The following is a 14,590-nucleotide window of genomic DNA, read 5'->3' as shown; positions in this document are numbered from 1 at the left end:
GTTGACCCCTCAAAGAATTCTAGTAGATTGGTGAGGCATGATTTCCCTTTACAAAAGCTACTCTTTCTCAACATGTCATGTTCATCTATGTGTCTGATAATTAAGGCTGCGAGTCTTTCGTGGAGGTCATGGAAGTTGCGGATTCTGTGACTTTCCAGGACCTCCGTGACTTCCACAGCTGCAGTGACTGGTGCAGTTGACCCCAGGGCCCCGCAGCAACTGGTCCCAGGTGCTGCCCTGGAGCAGCAGTCCGGGAGCAGCAGCGGCGTCCCAGGCCGCCCCCCGCCCGGAGGAGCAGCGGCAGGGCCCTGGGCTGCCCCCCAGCCTGGATGAGTGGTAGCGGTGGTGGCGGAGCCATGCGCTGCCCCCAGCCTGGAGCAGTGGCGACAGCAGTAGGGCAGAGGAGCAGTGGCAATAGTGGGGCCACAGGCTGCCACCACTCAGAGTGGTGGTGGTGGGGCCCCAAACCACCCGCCACCCCCAGGAGTGGCAGCGACCACCAGAGCACCCCTTCCTCCCTCAGCATCTAAGATTTAGACACAGGTATTTTTGGTAAAAGTCAGGACAGGTCACTGGCTGTAACTTTTTGGTTATTGCCCATGACCTGTCTGTGACTTTTACTAAAAATACTCATGACTAAATCGTAGCCTTACTGATAAATCCGTTCTTGACTATAGTTTCAACCAATTTGACTGGAACTGAAGTTAGGCTTCCTGGGCTGTAATTGTCAGGATCATCTCTGCAGCCTTTTTAAAAAATCACTGTCACATTCGCCATTAAGGGATAGGTTACATACCACAGTTAATTGTTCTACAATGTCATATTTGAGATCCTTCAGAACTCTTGGGTGATATCATCTGGTCCTAGTGACTTTTTACTGTTTAATTTGTCAATTTGTTTTAAAATCTCCTCTACTGACATCTCAATTTGGGACAGTTCCTCAGATTTGTTATCTAAAAAGAATGGCTCAGGTGTGGGAATCTCCCTTATGACCTCTGCAGTGAAGACCGATGCAAAGAATTCATTTAGCTTCTTCACAATGGCCTTGTCATCCTTGAGTGCTCTTTTAGCACCTCGACTATCCAGTGGCCCCTGTCATTTGCTAGTTGCTCTTCAAATTCTTTTTTGGACTGCCTTGTTATACTTTTACACTTGTTACACACAGTTTATGTTCCTTTCTATTTTCCTCAGTAGGATTTGACTTCCAATTTTTAAAGGGCGTCTTTTTGTCTCTTTTACTCTGTTGTTTAGCCACAATGGACTCTTTTTCATCCTCTTACTGTTTTTTGTAGTTGGGCTATACATTTTGTTTGAGCCTCTGTTATAGTATTTTAAAATATTTTCCATGCAGCTTGCAGGCATTTCACTCTTATTCCTTTTAATTTCTATTTAACTAGCTTCCTCATTTTTGTGTAGTTGCCCTTTCTGAAGTTAAATGCTACTGGTAACCCCCCCACTTCCTCCCAAGGATATTTACTAGAGCAATAGATCAATGTGAGTGTATACATTCAAAACCAATGCACTCCACAGACCACATGCCTCCCCCTGGGGGTGGAGGAGAGAACAAAGGAAACAGGACAGATGTTAGTCCTGTTCCTTAGTGCAGTACTGGAAGGTGCTTGAATCCTATGTGATGAATATGGTATAAGAACCTGTATTAACTCGACTACAGGCGGTGCACAGGACTGCTGGCCCAGGGACAGACAGCTATGTGTGTGTGTGGGGGGTGTAATGGGGGGGGGTGTCCCTCTGCTCCACCTCCCCCCACTCCAGCAGTGCATATAGCAGAGGGACTCCTTGAGCCTGGGGGAGCTTCTGGGGACCTCTGGTGCTGAACCCTTCACGAGGGAGCAAAGAGCGGGAGCCGCAAAGTGGCGCCAGCCATGGGCTGGCCCTGGGGGTATGCTGGCGGCGGGGGTACTCTGGTGCAGCGGCCGGGAGGGATCCTGGGGTGCAAGTGGCAGTGATAGAGATTGCGCGCACTGTGGGGGGGGTCACCCCCGCTGCCAGCCCGGGGATCAGCCCAGCCCTGGCCCCGTGGGGAAGGCCGAGGAGCTGCAGCAGCACTGCCTGCTTGGCGAATATTTGGAAATAAAGCGCGCTCCAGTTTGGGGCTGGGGCTTAGCACGCAATGCAGCGCTGCCATCGGCCAGTCCCAGCCCGGGCATCCCTGGCCCACGCCCAGGCGCCAGTGGTGCATGTGCCCCTGCCCTGGGACTGGAGGCTCACAGCTGGCGGCAGGGGCTGCAGCTCCCCCGCCCCGCAGCGCCCCCCCCTCGCCTCCCCGCAGCGCCACCCCCCTTTGCCCCCCACCCCCTTGCCCCCTCGCAGCGCCACCACACCCTTCGCCCTCCCCCCCGCCTCCCGCAGCGTCACCGCACCCCCTTCCCCCAGCAGCGCCACCCCCCTGCCTCCCCGGCAGCGCCCCCACACCCCCTTACCCCCCCGCAGCGCCACCACACCCCTCGCCTCCCGCAGCGTCACCGCACCCCTCGCCTCCCGCAGCGTCACCGCACCCCCTTCCCCCAGCAGCGCCACCCCGTCCCCCCGCAGCGCCCCCACACCCCTGCCTCCCCCGCAGCGCCACCCCACGCTGTGCCATCACACCCCCTTGCCCCCCCCGCAGCCCCACCACACCCTCTGTCCCCGCCCCGCCACCACACACCGTCGCCCTCCCCCCGCAACGCCACCACACCCCCTTGTCCCCCCCACCGCAGACCCACCACACCCCTCCCCCCCGCTGTGCCACCGCCCCCCTTGGCTAGTCCCCGCGAGCCAATCAGGAGCGGCTGGTGGAATTCAAACCCCCGAGCCTGGCAGCCCAGCCGGGGCGTGTTGCGCCAGGAGCCGGAGACGCTGCGTTCGGAGCTCGCCTCCGTGTCAGCGCTGCCCGGTCCAGCCTTGCTGGGCGCTGCGCCGGAGGGACCCGCGCGAGGAGCCGAGCCGGAGCCGAGCCCCAGGCAGGTAAGGGCCGCTCCCAGCGGCAGGGCGCGGCACTGTCCACGAGCGGGAGGGCGGGCAGGGGATGCCCAGGGCTGCCCGGGGCAGGGAGCTCCCCGCGGCGCTGGGCTGGCGCCTGCTCTCCTGCCACAGCCGGCGGCTCGGTGCCGGGGAGGTCCGGCGCCTGGTGTTGTCAGATCAGCGGCGACTCGCCCCAGGTGAAGTTCGGTTCGGTCCTGTCCAGGTCGCTTTGAGGCTGAACCAACGTGCGGTGCTCGCTGGCCGCCCGGGGCCAGGACTTAAAAGCCGCTGTCAGGTGAAATCATGATGCCGTGAGCAGCGCTCGGTGCATTTCATTAGTGAGCCAGTTCCCTGCCACAGGGACGGATTCTGCTTCCCTGTAAAGCGCCCTTACTCCAACTCCGAACCGCGGCGGGATTACTGGGTATTGATTGTTTATTATTGATTCATGTTTACATCTGTACAATGTACCGATCACATGGTTGATGTGCAAAGTTATAAAACATACTAACAAACTGAACCGTCTCAGGGCAAACAGCCGGGAATAATCTCCCGTTAGTTAAGAAATTATTACATAGTTCCTGCGGTTTAAAAAAATTCTTAATCATTATCTGATATTCCCCAAAAGTCTGGAGGCTAAAGCCGCAGGAGTCGTCAGGAATGTTCAGCATGTAGCCAGTTGGAAAGAAGTAAAACGATGCAGTTTCTGCTGGGTTCTTAGATCTACCTGGGAGGTGTGTGTCTCGGACTGGGTCCAGTTCCGGGTGCTGCTACCAATGTTTTTTGAAAACCACCCGGTCTGTGGGCTCAGTAGAACCTGTATGGAATGTGGGAAACTTTTTTATCAAGTAGTTTAATTTCACAAACGGTAAAGATCACAAGTAAAATAAATGTACTGATTCCTATGGAGGTGCAGGACCAAGAGGAGCATTCTGTTTAAAGCCTTAAAACAGAAGAGGATCTGGCCGAGTTTAAAAGCTGTCAATGACAGATCCTGTAGGAACCACAGGCGAGCAGGAACATGTGTAGCCAGTAAGGCCGACTGGCAATGCCAGGCTAGTCTGGCCTGGGAGTCTGGCCTGGGAGGTGGTGGAGTCTCCATCCTTAGAGGTTTTTAAGGTCAGGCTTGACAAAGCCCTGGCTGGGATGATTTAGTTGGGAATTGGTCCTGCTTTGAGCAGGGGGTTGGACTAGATGACCTCTTGAGGTCCTTTCCAACCCTGATATTCTATGATTCTATGATTCTATGTGCACTAGCGCTGCTCATGCCAGGGCTTTGCAAGGAGAGCCAGCTGAAATCCCAGTTGCAACAACCCAAGGCTGGAAGGAGAGAGCCTGGCTAGCTGAGCTCCCCGCAGGATCACCAGAAACCGCATCTGATGTGGGGGTTTATTGGGAAAATGTTTTTTTTTTTAATTGCTGCAAGTTCTGAAGGACTGGGCAGGGTGGTGAAAGAACACGCTCCCAGGCACCCTGCCTCCCCCAGGCTGATCCCCAAATCAGCTCTCCGTTTGCAGGAGCAGTTCTGTGCTCTCCTCGGTGTCAAGTCACCATAAATCTGTCCTAAAGCTTTTCTCTCCGTAGGCTAATAGGGGTGCCCTGTTGCCAGTGCATGGTGAAGAACGGGTTTGTTCTGGGGTCTCCGCCCTCCTGCACTGTCCGTCTCATCCTGACTCTTCCCCCCTGTGCCAGACCATCACCCCAGCTGCTCTCTAGAGAGACCAGGGCCGGCTCCAGGCACCAGCCTGGCAAGCAGGTGCTTGGGGCAGCCGCTCCGGAGAGGGGCGGCATGTCCAGGTATTCGGCGGCAATTCGGCGGACGGTCCCTCACTCCCGCTGGGAGCAAAGGACCTCCTGCCGAATTGCCGCCGCAGATCGCGATCGCGGCCTTTTTTTTTTTTGGCTGCTTGGGGCGGCCAAAACCCTGGAGCCGGCCCTGAACCTGACTTGCATCATTTCTGCTTGTTCTGCAATTGTCAGTCTGGGACATAAGCCTCAGACTCAGCAAAGCTGGCAGCTGGCCTGCAGGCCCTCGGGGGACATGCTCCTGCTCCCAGGAATGTCCAAGCCCATATGGGTGGTACAAGAGTTCCTGGTTACAGTGCAGGCTGGTGACCCCACAAGTGCAGCATGCAGGCAAGGGACTTGGCTGTTGATTTCAGCGGGGGTCAGGGCAGACCCTGGTGGGATGATGCAGTTGCATATGTCAGTTGTTTTGCTGTCTCAGGACATTTGCTTGCTCGCCAAGGTGGCATTCTGGTCAGCGTGAGGAAGAGGAGGTGGCTGCTGAATGCCAGTGGGGGTGGTGTGTGTATGGTGGGTGTGCAGCCCTAGGGTCTGGGGAGACGGGCCGATGTTCCCTTTGTACATGAGGTCCCCAGAGAAGCCTCTTTCTCCAGGCTGTGCTGAAAGCACGTCTGGCATCTCCAGTATCCCACAGTTAGCACAGTCCCAGCTCACAGCCACTCGCTCTCCATTGGCAGACAGTCGGAGGGTCTCCCACCTTTCCTCAAGATCCTCGGCAGGGCTGGGACCTTCCTCCCCACCCCAGCCCGCTTGCCAGCCCGGGGTACCAGGCTCAGGTGCTGGAAGGTCTCTGCCCCAGCTGGGAGTGAAAGGATCTCTCCTTTCCTGTCTGTGGGGGTCTGTCACTCTGCATGGAGCTCAGCAAGGCACCTGCTCACACATCCAGAGTGCTTTGGCTGGGCAGAGCCCTGCACCGCAGAGCCTCTGTGGATGCGTTCTGTGCCCCACTAACCCACCAGCTCCCTCTCAGCCCCCCCTCCCCCGCACTGCGGGTACCTGCAGAGCCTGGCAGTGGGTACAGCTGGCCTCCTGAGCAAGGCTCTGCCCAGTTTTTCTGCAGAGGAAGCATCTTGCCCTTCCACAAGGAGGTACTAACAAGCCACTGCAGCCAGCCCCCACCTCCCCCCCACCACGCTGGCATAGCAGCAAGGCATGCAGCTCATGCAGCAGCTCAATCCTGCTCATCTCCCAGCAAAGACGGCTGCAGTTCTCCCCTCCACCAGCCACCAGAGAGTGGCTACCAGCAGAGGGCATGGCGGCACGCCTGGGGCCATGGGCCACTCGCTGCCTGATGTCCAGGATTGCCTGTGCCAGTGTGGGGGGCACTGAAGCAAAGACTTCTGGTTGCAGTGACTGATCCCAGCTGTGGCCCTGGAGGGGGTAGCATGAGGCTGATGTGGGGAACACGTGCAGGCATGGGTGTGAATTACCCCTGGTTGCCAACTCAGTAAATGTGGAGTCAGTGTTTCCTAGCAGCTGCTCCTCAGAAGAAAACGTTGTCAGGAGTCTGGGAGCAGCACTTGGGTTTACTGCAAATATTCCTACATGGAAACCTGTTGGACCAGGGATCCTTAATCTAAGATGCAGAGGGGAACTTAACAGCCATGAGGATGCTTCCTTCCAGCCCTGAGCGGGAGCTGCGTCATTTAACTAGAGAGTTACAGGTCTGGGAGATAAGAAAGGGCTGGGGGTGGCAGGATTCTGGTCAGCTCACGGGCTGGATGCGGGATGCAGGGCACCAGGGCCAGGCCAGGTCAATGATGAGGAAGCACGTTTCTGTGTGTGTGCTGGGGCAGTGTAAGTGCAGTCCCCGCTGGGCAAGGGGCCCCAGCATAGCTTGGCCTCTCATAGAGTCATCGATCCCAAGGCCAGGAGGGACCATGTGGACACCTAGTCTGTACAGCACTGGCCAGAGACTTGCCCCAGAATCATTCCTAAGTAATCCTCTTATTGACAGAAAGGCCAAGAATTGCCTTGGCCACAGGGACTGGTCAGGGTTACAGTGGCAGTGGCAACTGCAGGGCTGGGGAAAGTTGCCCAGTCATGGCCTGCGCTGTCCCTGGCCTAGGGGGATGGAGACCCCAGGCTGCAGGGCTCTCACTGGGGGCCTCTCCCCAGCTTCATCCGGGAAATATTTGAACCAAGGAGTGTTCCCAATTTGCAGTGCCTTTGAATCGGGCCTGATTCCTGCTCTCCAGCCCAGGCGCTGCAGGCCTGCCTGGGAATCAGCAGAGGCTGCACTGTCTCCCTGATGAGAAGCTGGGTGAGTGAGGCCGGATCAGGCCCTCTGGGCTGAGCCCTGTGTTCATGGCCCCCAGATGAATTTTTTTCTCCATTGTCTGCCCCTTGCTCTTTGTGCTAACTCTGCCCAGAGAGCCTCTGGCACAGAACAGGTGTTGCAGTGTCTGACTGCGCTGTGCTGCCCAGGATTGCCCTTTCAGGTGTCTGGGAGGTGGTGCCCGGGGGGCTGGCTCTGGGAAGGGCTGTGAGCGGCCAGAGCTGGGGGCGGGAGGCGGTGCTCGGTGCAGCCGGGCTTCCTGGGCCAAATGCAGAGCATTCTGCAACCAGAGACCAAACCAGCTACCGCAGCCTGAACTGGAGTCACAGGATCTTGGGGTCACATGCACCCAGCATCTCCACCATGAGCACTTCACCAGCCCCATGTGGGTAGCTCCTCCTTCACAGCCGGCTGAACCCTGGGCTCCCCGCATCCGTTCCTCAGCTTCTTGGCATTTAACTGATGCTGGATGTCAGCACCCTGCTGTTCCTGGCTCCTCGTGGCCTGCTCCGATCAGCATCCACCTGCCTGCCTGGCTGGTTATTGAGTGTGGCCGCTTCACCCCCTCCCTTCCCTCCTGTACCCAGACCTTGCTCCTCCCTCCCCCGCTACAGCGTGTTGCTGCTAGCCTTTGGGTGACAGGAGCAGTGACAGGCTCTGTGCTCCAGCTCTCCCCCCATCCTGATATTCCCCCTCCATGCAAGATCCAAGTGACCTTTCAGAATCTGCCCTGTTCCCTCCCCCCGTCCGTCCTGCCCCCTTTTCCTTTCCCCATCACCAGCTGGGTGTTCCTTGTCTACTTGTATCAGGGGTAGCCCTGTTAGGCTGTATCCACAAAAACAACAAGGAGTCTGGTGGCACCTTAAAGACTAACAGATTTATTTGGGCATAAGCTTTCGTGGGTAAAAACCTCACTTCTTCAGATGCATAGAGTGAAAGTTACAGATGCAGGCATAAATATACTGACACATGAAGAGAAGGGAGTTACCTTACAAGTGGAGAACCAGTGTGAGTATATTTATGCCTGCATCTGTAATTTTCACTCCATGCAGCTGAAGAAGTGGGGTTTTTACCCGCGAAAGCTTGCCATTCCCCAGCAGCTGTTACATTTGGGTCCCACGAGTAACCCCAGTGGCTGCCTTTACTGTTGCTCAAAGCTTTTTCAAGCTGTGCAGTCTGCAGCGCAAAACTGACCCGAACAATCAAAGTTTCAGTGCTGCCCACAGGACTCTGAGCATGGGACCAACCTCAGAGTATCACTCCAGGCTGCTTAGCACAGCTGTGAGTGGCAGAGGAATGGGCGCCATCTGCCTGCAGACTCAGGAAGATGACAGTGCATCTGTTACCCTGCCAACTGCTTCAAACTGGGGTCATGATTCTCCATTTCTCTGCATCTTGTCCAGTCATTTACATCAGCCAGCACACGGTGAAGGTGAAACATTCCCGGATGCGAAGGGCGGCACACAGCAGACCCTGCAAACAAGAGTTTGGGGGTTACTTGCTGTGTGCTGAGCTTGTGTTTGTCTGTCTGTGTGTTTGTTTGTTTAAAGGACTGTGTGCTGTGGCCGGCAATTGGAAGCTGTGAGCTTCTAAACAAGGTTTTGAAATCTAGAAGCCTTTGTTCAATGGCTGAGCCTTAGTCAGGGGGCGGGGCTATCAGGGAGGCCAGGGCTTTATAAAGCCATGAGTCAGCGACCAGGGAGTTTCGAGAGGGAGTTTGGGAAGGGGGTGACTTTGCCCACTTGCCATCTGTAAAACCTTTAAACTAAACTATAATCAAAATGTCTTGATTTAAACAAAAACCCCTGTCAGTAACCTAGGCAGCTGTAGGAGAGAATGCAGCCAGAAGCCCAGCAGCAGAGTGGGGGCTATCCAGTTTATTGCGCTGAGTGCAGCATGTATGATTACCTGCCCCGTGGGCAGGTGGCGTATGTGTGCATTCGGTGCAAGGAGCTCCTGGCCCTCAGAGACTGCGTATGGGCTTTGGAGGCCAGGGTGGTGGAACTGGAGGAGCTAAGGGAGGCAGAGAGGTATGTTGATGAGGCTTTCCAGGACACTGTAGATTTGTCCCACCTCTGGTCAGACAGCCCCTGCGCTGTTAAGGAGGATGAAAGGCTCAGGGAAGGAGAGTAGTCAACGGGAGCAGAGGGAAACCTTCCCATAGTTGGAATCCTCCTTCCAGATGGTGTTGGGGTATCCTCTCTCACTGAGGTTATCTCTCCAAGGGAGGGAACTCCAGTCATTAGGAAAAGGCAGGTGTTAGTAATGGGAGATTCGATCATTAGAAACATAGATAGCTGGGTTTGTGATGACCAGGAGAACCATATGGTGACTTGCCTGCCTGGTGTGAAGATTGCGGATCTCTCAAGACATCTAGATAGATTTATGTGTAATGCTGGGGAGGAGCCGGTGGTTGTGGTACATGTAAGTACCAATGACATAGGGTAGGAGAGACGCCCTGGGATTGTTTAGTCTGCAGAAGAGAAGAATGAGGGGGGATTTGATAGCTGCTTTCAACTACCTGAAAGGGGGTTCCAAAGAGAATGGATCTAGACTGTTCTCAGTGGTACCAGATGACAGAACAAGGAGTAATGGTCTCAAATTGCAGTGGGGGAGGTTTAGGTTGGATATTAGGAAAAACGTTTTCACTAGGAGGGTGGTGAAGCTAGGGAGGTTACCTAGGGAGGTGGTGGAATCTCCTTCCTTAGAGGTTTTTAAGGTCAGGCTTGACAAAGCCCTGGCTGGGATGATTTAGTTGGGGATTGGTCCTGCTTTGAGCACAGGGGTGGGACTAGATGACCTCCTGAGGTCCCTTCCAACCCTGATATTCTATGATTCTATGGAGGCCAAATTTAGGCTGCTAGGAAAGAGACTGAAATCCAGGACCTCTATGCTGGCATTCTCAGAAATGCTCCCAGTTCCACACGCAGGGCCAGGTAGGCAGTCAGAGCTTCAGAGTCTCAATGCGTGGATGAGACGATGGTGTAGAGAGATGGGGTTTAGATTTATTAGGAACTGGGGAAACTTTTGGGGTGGGGGAGCCTATACAGGAAGGATGGGCTCCACCTAAACCAAAGTGGATCCAGACTGCTGGCACTTAACAGTAAAAAGGTTTCAGAGCAGTTTTTAAACTAAGAGATGAGAGAAAGCCAATTGCTGCAGAGGAGCACATGGATTGGACAGAGACTTCTCTTAGAGGAGTGTTTATTCATAGAGATTCTCTAGGCTCTATTCAGGAGGAGAGGATGGAAGAGGATAAAGTATGGGCCAGATCAGATGAGAAACATTCACATAAAAAAGAATCTGACACATCAGAAAAGGGCAGACAAATAAACAGTGACAAGTTCTTAAAGTGCTTGTACACAAATGCTAGAAGTCTAAATAATAAGACGGGTGAACTAGAGTGCCTCATGTTAAAGGAGAGTATTGATATAATTGGCATCACAGAAACCTGGTGGAGTGAGGACAATCAATGGGACACAATCATTCAGGGGTACAAAATATATCAGAAGGACAGAACAGGTCGTGTGGGGGTGGAGGGGGGAGAGTGGCACTATATGTGAAAGAAAATGTAGAATCAAATGAAGTAAAAATCTTATATGAAGCCACATGTTCCATAGAATCTCTATGGATAGTAATTTCATGCTGTAATAAGAATATAACAGTAGGGATCTATTATTGACCACCTGACCAGGACAGTGATAGTGACGATGAAATGCTAAGGGAGATTAGAGAAGCTATCAAAATAAAGAACTCAATAATAGTGGGGGATTTCAATGACGAAATGGAGATACAAAATGTCTCGATATTTTAAATGACTGCATTTAAAGTGGAGCAGCTGGTACGGGAACCCACAAGGGGAGAGGCAATTCTAAATTTAGTCCTGAGTGGAGCAAAGGATCTGGTCCAAGAGGTAACTAAAACAGGACTGCTTGGAAATCGTGACCGTAATATAACAACATTTAACATCCCTGTGGTGGGAAGAACACCTCAGTAGCTCAACATTGTGGCATTTAATTTCAGAAAGGGGAACTATGCAAAAATGAGGAGGTTAGTTAAACAGAAATTAAAAGGTACAGTGACTAGAGTGAAATCCCTGCAAGCTGCATGGACACTTTTCAAAGACACTATAATAGAGGCCCAACTTAAATGTATATCCCAAATTAAAAAACACAGTAAAAGAACTAAAAAAGAGCCACCATGGCTTAACAACCATGTAAAAGAAGCAGTGAGAGATAAAAAGGCATCTTTTAAACAGTGGAAGTCAAATCCTAGTGAGGCAAATAGAAAGGAGCATAAACACTGCCAAATTAAGTGTAAAAATGTAATAAGAAAAGCCAAAAAGGAATTTGAAGAACAGCTAGCCAAAAACTCAAAAGGTAATAAAATATTTTTTAAGTACATCAGAAGCAGGCAGCCTGCTAAACAACCAGTGGGGCCCCTGGACGATTGAGATACAAAAGGAGCACTTAAAGATGATAAAGCCACTGAGGAGAAACTAAATGGATTCTTTGCTTCAGTCTTCACGGCTGAGGATGTTAGGGAGATTCCCAAACCTGAGCCATCCTTTGTAGGTGACAAATCTGAGGAACTGTCACAGATTGAAGTGTCACTAGAGGAGGTTTTGGAATTAATTGACAAACTTAAAAGTAACAAGTCACCAGATGGCATTCACCCAAGAGTTCTGAAAGAACTCAAATGTGAAATTGTGGAACTATTAACTATGGTTTGTAACCTGTCCTTTAAATCAGCTTCTGTACCCAATGACTGGAAGATAGCTAATTTAACGCCAATATTTAAAAAGGGCTCTAGAGGTGATCCCGGCAATTACAGACTGGTGTCAGTACTGGGCAAATTAGTTGAAACAATAGTAAAGAATAAAATTGTCAGACACACAGAAGAACATAAATTATTGGGCAAAAGTCAACATGGTTTCTGTAAAGGGAAATCATGTCTTACTAATCTATAGAAAGCAACAGAGGGTCCTGTGGCACCTTTGAGACTAACAGAAGTATTGGGAGCATAAGCTTTCGTGGGTAAGAACCTCACTTCTTCAGATGCAAGTAATGGAAATCTCCAGAGGCAGGTATAAATCTATTAGAGTTCTTTGAAGGGGTCAACAAACATGTGGACAAGGGGGATCCAGTGGACAAGGTGTACTTAGATTTCCAGAAAGCCTTTGACAAGGTCCCTCACCAAAGGCTCTTACGTAAATTAAGTTGTCATGGGATAAGAGGGAAGATCCTTTCATGGATTGAGAACTGGTTAAAAGACAGGGAACAAAGGGTAGGAATAAATGGTAAATTTTCAGAATGGAATGGTATTCCCCAAGGGTCAGTCCTAGGACCAATCCGATTCAACTTATTCATAAATGATCTGGAGAAAGGGGTAAACAGTGAGGTGGCAAAGTTAGCAGACGATACTAAACTGCTCAAGATAGTTAAGACCAAAGCAGACTGTGAAAAACTTCAAAAGATCTCACAAAACTAAGTGATTGGAAACAAAATGGCAAATGAAATTTAATGTAGATAAATGTAAAGTAATGCACATTGGAAAAAATAACCCCAACTATGCATACAATATGATGGGGGCTAATTTAGCTACAACTAATCAGGAAAGAGATCTTGGAGTCATCATGGATAGTTCTCTGAAGACGTCCACGCAGAGTGCAGCGGCAGTCAAAAAAACAAACAGGATGTTAGGAATCATTAAAAAAGGGATAGAGAATAAGACAGAGAATATCCCATAATATAAGAACTAAGGGTCACCAAATGAAATTAATGGGCAGCAGGTTTAAAACAAATAAAAGGAAGTTCTTCTTCACACAGCACACAGTCTACCTGTGGAACTCCTTGCCTGAGGCGATTGTGGAGGCTAGGGCTATAACAGGGTTTAAAAGAGAACTAGATAAATTCATGGAGGTTAAGTCCATTAATGGCTATTAGCCAGGATGGGTAAGGAATGGTGTCCCTAGCCTCTGTTTGTCAAGAGGGTGGAGATGGATGGCAGGAGAGAGATAACTTGATCATTACCTGTTAGGTCACTCCCTCTGGGGCACCTGGCATTGGTTGTCGGTGGATAGGTTGGTGGACCTTTGGTCTGACCCAGTATAGCCGTTCTTATGTTCTTAAGAGTCCTGTTATAGTTGGCTAATCTGGTGGTAAGCATGAGGCCACACTCTGCTCCCAGAGCTAGGGAAAGAAACAAGGAATACCGATGGCCATCATTCTAGTGCTATCTCATAAAAAGTTGTGTAACCTACTTAGAATGTGTGTGTTGTCTCCTTGTATGGGCCGGGCCACAGAGATAACAGCGTGCTTGTCTCCACCAGTTACTCCTAATGGGCCATGATCAGTTCTGTGGATTAGAGAGGTCTGGGTTCCCTCCTAGCTGATGCCCTGTGGGGTGTGAGATAATGTAGGTTGAGATCTTAATTTAAAGATGATTGTTGGCATGTTTTTATATTGCAAAAACGGTGTTTAGAAGAGCATTTGGATGTTGTGTTCATAATATTTGTAAATTGCATTTGTGATGCTTGTATTTTGGATAATTGGAGCTGTGCCTTTAAGAACAGGATGGAAAGAAAGCTTTAGGAGAGAGGGGGTTTGAGGTGGAGAGCAGCGTGTGTGCGTGTGTGTGTGTGTGTGTGTGTGCATGTGTGTGTGTCCACCGAATGGAAGACCCAGCCTGTGTGAGCTCCCAAAAGCTCTGAACTCGATTTAATCAACGTAACTCTGCAGAAAGCACCATCTTCTCGCAGGTGCCTCATCATCATCCTACATTAGCAAATTGGCTGCCTCAGGATTCTGCTGAGCTATAGAGCCTGTCACCTGTAGGTGGCCAGCAGGGGTCACTGTACTGTGCACTAGGCTGCAGGCTGGGACTGCCTTACTCTGTACAGCACCCAGCACAAATGGGCCCAGACCTCGGACAGCCCTCTACTTGGAGCTCCTGGAGCAAGGGCTGACGTGTGTTGGGAGCTGGTGACACTGTGTGACTGGACACACGTGGCGGGAGAAGGGGAAGGTCACTCAGAACTGCAGACTACAAAACAGGGTTCATCTTTTAAAAAAAAAGCCTCCCAATCTTTGGTCAGTCTCATGATTTTACGTGGTCTGAGTGCTGGTGTTTGAACTTCCTGCCTAGTACTAGCAGTAGTAGTTGGCAGTTCTGGCCTTGGGGGAAGATCTGACAGGTCAATGGAGGGAGCTGTCTGCATCCTGAATTTTCACCTGCTCCTCTGACCTGGGCCATGGCCTGTCCAGGTGCTAAGTGAGCTGTTTGGAGTGCTCAGCGGGGAGGGACAGCTGGGGAAAGTCCCTTCTCCTTTGGGCCGGACAAGCTTTATGGGGAACCAGGCCGTGTTCACACCTGAATTAACACCACTTGCATTCTCTATAGCCCAGTGGATCCTAAAACAGCAAGGGGAGAAAGTATGGGTTTTGGAGACTGGAGGCTGTGCCCAGGGTGCCTTGACCAGATGCTGCCCAGTGGTGCACGGAGGCACAGAGCCCTGGGGGCTGTGCCCAATGCTGCCCATTGGTG

The 14,590-nt window shown here is 51.7% G+C and overlaps 1 protein-coding gene across 1 annotated transcript in view; it reads left to right on the top strand.

Moving 5' to 3' along the window:
• The first annotated feature begins 2,845 nt into the window (after positions 1 to 2,845).
• Positions 2,846 to 14,590, top strand: part of CTXN1 (cortexin 1) — an 89,535-nt gene continuing 77,790 nt past the window's right edge. The window contains exon 1 of the mRNA XM_054013980.1: positions 2,846 to 2,964. The gene's annotated coding sequence lies outside the window, so the exon portion shown is untranslated. The remainder of the gene's footprint in view (positions 2,965 to 14,590) is intronic.

This window comes from Malaclemys terrapin, chromosome 24 (assembly GCF_027887155.1).
Source record: "Malaclemys terrapin pileata isolate rMalTer1 chromosome 24, rMalTer1.hap1, whole genome shotgun sequence".
Lineage (NCBI taxonomy): Eukaryota > Metazoa > Chordata > Testudines > Emydidae > Malaclemys > Malaclemys terrapin.
Note: the sequence above shows the minus strand (reverse complement) of the source record. Positions and strands in the feature narration are given on the sequence as shown.